Genomic DNA, 6,000 nt, shown 5'->3' with positions numbered 1-6,000 from the left:
ATGATCTTTGTTAGTTTATAAGGCAGACTGTTCAATATCACAGTAATCCAAGTCTATGCCTAACCAGTAATGCTGAAGAAGCTGATGTTGAATGACTCTATGAAGACCTATAAGACTTTCTGGAACTAACAACAAAAAAAGGTGTCCTTTTCATAAGAGTGAACTGGAATGCAAAAATAGGAAGTCAAGAGACACCTGGAGTAACAGATAAATTTGGCCTTGGAATACAAAATGAAGCAGGGCAGAGGCTAGCAGCTTTGCCAAGGGAATGCACTGGTCATAGCAAACACCAACTTCCAACAACACAAGAGAAGGCTCTACACATTGACATTACCAGATGATCAATACGGAAATCAATTGATGATATTCTTTGCAATCAAAGGTGGAGAAGCTCTATACAGTCCTGGGAGCTGACTGTGTCTGAGATCATAAACTCCTTATTGCCAAATTCAGGTTTCAAATAGAAAAAAGTAGGGAAAATCACTAGACCAGTCAGTTCAGTTCAGTTTAGTTCAGTCGCTCAGTTGTGTCTGACTCTGCAACCCCAGGAACCGCAGCATGCCAGGCCTCCCTGTCTATCACCAACTCCCGGAGTTTACCCAAGCCCATGTTCATCGAGTTGGTGATGCCATCCAACCATCTCATCCTCTGTCATCCCCTTTTCTTCCTGCTCTCAATCTTTCCCAGCATCAGGGTCTTTTCAAATGAGTCAGCTCTTCGCATCAAGTGGCCAAAGTATTGTAGTTTCAGCCTCAACATCAGTCCTTCCAATGAACATCCAAGACTGATCTCCTTTAGGATGGACTGGTTGGCTCTCCTTGCAGCCTAAGCATCAATTCTTTGGCACTCAGCTTTCTTCACAGTCCAACTCTCACATCCATACATGACCACTAGAAAAACCATAGCCTTAACTAGATGTACCTTTGTTGGCAAAGTAATGTCTCTGCTTTTGAATATGTTATCTAGGTTGGTCATAACTTTCCATCCAAGGCGTAAGTGTCTTTTAATTTCATGGTTGCAATCACCATCTGCAGGGATTTTGGAGTCCAGAAAAATAAAGTCAGCCACTGTTTCCACTGGTTCCCCATCTATTTCCCATGAAGTGATGGAACTAGATGCTATGATCTTAGTTTCCTGAATGTTGAGGATTAAGCCAGCTTTTTCACCCTCCTTTTTCACTTTCATCATGAGGCTCTTTAGTTCTTCACTTTCTGCCGTAAGGGTGGTGTCATCTGCGTATCTGAGGTTATTAATATTTCTCCTGTATATCTTAATTCCAGCTTGTGCTTCATCCAGCCCAGCATTTCTCATGATATACTCTGCATATAAGTTAAATAAGCAGGGTGACAATATAGACCATTCAGGTATAGCTAAATCAAATCCCTCACAATTATATAATGGAAGCGACATATAGATCCAAGGGATTAGATCTGATAGACAAAGTGCTTGAAGAACTATAAATGGAGGTTCATGACACTATACAGGGGGCAGCGATCAAGACCATTCCCCAAGAAAAAGAAATGCAAAAGGCAAAATGCTTGTGTGATGAATCCTTACAAAAGCTGAGAAAAGAAGAGAAGTGAAAGGCAAAGGAGAAAAGGAAAGATATACCCATTTGAATGCAGAGTTCCAAAGACTAGCAAGGAGAGAGAAGAAAGCCTTCCTTAGTGATCAGAGCAAATAAATAGAGGAAAACAATAGAATGGGAAAGACTAGAGATCTCTTCAAGAAAATTAGAGATACCAAGGGAACACTTTATATAAAGTTGGGCTCAGTAAAGGACAGAAATGGACTGAACCTAACAGAAACAGAATATTAAGAAGAGGTGGCAAGAATACCCAGAAGAACTAAACAAAAAGATCTTCATGACACATATAACCATGATGTGATCACTCACCTAGAGCCAGACATCCTGGAATTCAAAGTTAAGGTTGCCTTAGGAAGCATCACTATGGACAAAGCTACTGGAGGTGATGGAATTCTAGTTGAGTCATTTCAAATCCTAAAAGATGATGCTGTGAAAGTGCTGCACACAATATACCACCAAATTTGGAAACCTCAGCAGTGGCCAAGGACTGGAAGAGGTCAGTTTTCCTTCCAATCCCAAAGAAAGGCATGCCAAAGAATGTTCAAACTACTGCACAGTTGCACTCATCTCACACGCTAGCAAAGTAATGCTCAATATCCTCCAAGCCAGGCTTCAACAATACGTGAACCATGAAATTCCAGATATTTAAGCTGGATTTAGAAAAGGCAGAGGAAGCAGAGTTCAAGTTACCAACATCAGTTGGATCATAAAATAAACTAAACAGTTCCAGAAAAAACATATATTTCTGCTTTATTGACCATGCCAAAGTCTTTGACTGTGTGGATTGCAACACACTGTGGAAAATTCTTCAAGAGATGGGAATACCAGACCACCTTATCTGTCTCCTGAGAAATCTCTATGCAGGTCTGGAAGCAACAATTAGAACTGGATATGGAACAAAAGACTGGTTCCAAATCGGGAATGGAGTACATCAAGGCTCTGTATTGTTACCTTGCTTATTTAACTTATATGTAGAGTACATTATGCAAAATCCCAGGCTGGATGAAGCACAAGCTGGAATCAAGATTGCCAGGAGAAATATCAATAGCCTCAGATATGCAGATGATGCCACCCTTATGGCAGAAAGCAAAGAAAAACTAAGAGGAGAGTGAAAAAGTTGGCTTAAAATGCAGCATTCAGAAAACTAAGATCATGGCATCTGGTCCCAAGATTTCATGGCAAAATGATGGGGAAACAATGGAAAGCAGTGAGAGACTTTATTTTGGGGGGCTCCAAAATCACTGCAGATGGTGACTGTAGCCATGAAATTAAAAGGTCCTTTCTTCTTGGAAGAAAAACTGTGACCAAACTAGACAGCATATTGTAAAGCGGAGACATTACTTTGCTAACAAAGGTCTGTGTAGTCAAAGCTGTGGTTTTTCCATTAGTCGTGTATGGATGTGAGAGTTGGGCTATAAAAAAAGCTGAGTGCTGAAGAATTCATCCTTTCAAACTGTAGTATTGGGGAAGACTCTTGAGAGTCCCTTGGACTTCAAGGAGATCAAACCAGTCAATCCTAAAAGAAATCAGTCCTGAATATTCATTGGAAGGACTGATGCTGAAGCTCCAATACTTTGGCTACCTGATGTGAAGTACTGACTCATTGGGAAAGACCTGATGCTTTAAAAGATTAAGGGCAAGAGGAGAAGGGGATGACAGAGGATGAGATGGTTGGATGGCATCAGCAACTCGACTGACGTGAGTTTGAGCAAGTTCTGGGTGTTTTTGACCGACAGGGAATCCAGGCATGCTGCAGTCTATGGGTTTGCAAAGATTCAACACTACTGAGTGGACTGAAGTTAATTGATCCAGTTGGAGAAAGAGAATTCATCTCCCCTCCAGCTAACTCCTACTTCTTGTCCCATTTAAGAAGAGATGATAAGGGGAAGGAGGTTAGCAACATTTTACAGGGCTCAGGGTTTCAAGGAAGTGTACTACAAATGCTATAACTGGGAAACTGATTAGGGAGCAGTGTGAAAAGAGGAAACCATCTATATGATGCTTATAGATATGCTTATAAAGATCACAATGCCATGACAAAAGCTTATTAAAAGATTCAGATTTAATCAGAAAACTATAAAACACTTCTTCTGCCTCACACCTTTACCACCACTCCAATAAGTTTCTAAAATAACCATGGGTTACAGCTGAAAAAGTTTCTTCCTATCTGAGGAAGTGTACATTGGGAATCCAATGTCCAGAAAAAGAAAAACTTGGATATGGGTGAAATGAAAGCTCTTGGTACCTAGAGGAGAGTTTACAGCTCTATATGCTGAGTGCAGAGCTTTTCCATAAGGAGAAAGATGTGAACTCTTGCTGAAAGTGCTGATTTTGAGTTAGATGACTGATATGTCTCTTTACTGTGTAAAGTGGATATCACAGGTTACCTTGGCGAAAGTACAGCAATTTCTGTCGTATGATGGGGATAGGAGACAAATTGATATATACTTGCTTATCTTATAATAAATACATATAATACCCCAAGAGATTCTGACATTTTATAAAGAGCTAGGTTCAGTCATGTGCATAGTGGATTGATACAAGGGAATTGAGAATGGCAAATAAAAATTGATATTAGTGTTAAATGCAAGTAGCTAGTCTTACAATAGTAAAACAATGATGATAAACAGCCTTTCTATTTATCGTCTACACAATAAGTAAATTAAAGACATAGCCTCATAGGGAAATGCATATATTATATGTCTATGCATATAATATGTATATTTATAGTGTATATGTATATGCACATTTATATATGTATACACATATAATATGTGTATTTCTATGTGTATATGTATATTATGAAAAACAAAATGCTATAGGTTACCAATCAAGATGAAACTCTAAGATGTAATATTGATAAAAACATATGATCACAATATGCAATATGGAGGTGAAATACTAAGTTATGAAAGAAAACCATTTTTAATTTAAATATATTCTAAAATATACCACTGCCTTGCAACTACTTTTCCTCAAATAATTCTCTCAAAATATTCACCAGATATAAATAGAAAATTGTTTGTGAACCTATAAAATCAGAGAAATTTTATATAGTGGATTCTGAACTGTTGTATTTTTCCTGATTCTGCCAAGAGGAAGACCATCCTTTAGCTGAAAAGTAAATGACTCAAATTATAAGCTTATTCATTTTTATCTGTATAATTTTAAATATATTTCCATTTTTAGAAGAATACAATGTCCTCTTCACCATCAACATAACACTTGAAAAAAGAAAAGGTGGATTTCAGTTTGAATATTTCAACATTTGAATTTGAAATATAATGCATACTATGCCTAGAGATAAACACATGTACTCCCACATGGTGCTAGCAGTAAAGATTCTGCCTGTCAACACAGGAGACATGAGTTCAATCTCTAGGTCAGGAAGTTCCCCTGGTGGAGAAAACGGAAACCCACTCTAGTATTCTTGCTGGGAAAATTTCATGGGCAGAGGACTCTGGTGGGCTACAGTTCATGGGGATGCAAAGAGTTGAACATGATTGAGCACACACACACATAGATAAACACCAAAATAGAATTCAATCTGATTGCTTTTCTACTGTCATACAGACATCACTTCAATTATAGATATCTTTTTAAAATTTGTCTTAACAAACTATGGTAATAGATATGGACATACATATAAAATAATGTGCTTATTTTCTTTTCCATATGTGTGTATGGTCATACATTTGTTTTTATGTTGTACAATTTAAGTATCAAGGTTACCACAGATAGTTTGTACAATGACAATATTTTTTAGTGAATGCCTTAAAATATGACACAGTCCACCTTCTGGCCAGAAGAAATTTGTTTACATTATTGCTATTATTATTGTCTTTAATGGGAATATGGTACACTTAGCCTCTTTCTAGGAGGGAAGGCTAAAGTGATATCCCTTTTCTACCTGAAAGGTCAGGGTCTGTGTGTGACACTTTTCTCCATCAAGTAAGGTCTGTGTCTTCATATTTTCATAAACTACAAGTCACTACAAGTTAAGCAAATTTTGCTCCCTCTATCCATACCACCATAGAGAAGTAACTAAAAAAATCACAATTAGCACTCAGACTAGAAAAGGGAAGAATGAGACACAATAGTCATCAGTTCATAGCAAAGACGTAATCCTGCTGCACGGGTAAAATGGAGACTCCAACATGATAGAGGAGGAAATTCTGCAGTTAGATCCTGGATCTGTTCTCTGAGAGGAACTCTTATCCACCTCTAAGGGTGATATCCTACTGGGGAACTGAACATCTTTCATAGTTATTTCCTAAATGAACTAACTATGAGAAACCAAAGATGGTTTGAGAATTCTGGGAGCCAAAATCTCCCTAGTGACTAATTCAAGAATAAGAGAATGAGGACTTTGTTAAACTCAATATTTTTTACAATATATTATGTAAAAAAAC

This window comes from Ovis aries, chromosome 12, assembly GCF_016772045.2.
Source record: "Ovis aries strain OAR_USU_Benz2616 breed Rambouillet chromosome 12, ARS-UI_Ramb_v3.0, whole genome shotgun sequence".
NCBI classification, from domain to species: domain Eukaryota; kingdom Metazoa; phylum Chordata; class Mammalia; order Artiodactyla; family Bovidae; genus Ovis; species Ovis aries.
The sequence above is the reverse complement of the archived record's forward strand: the minus strand, read 5'-3'. Positions refer to the sequence as shown.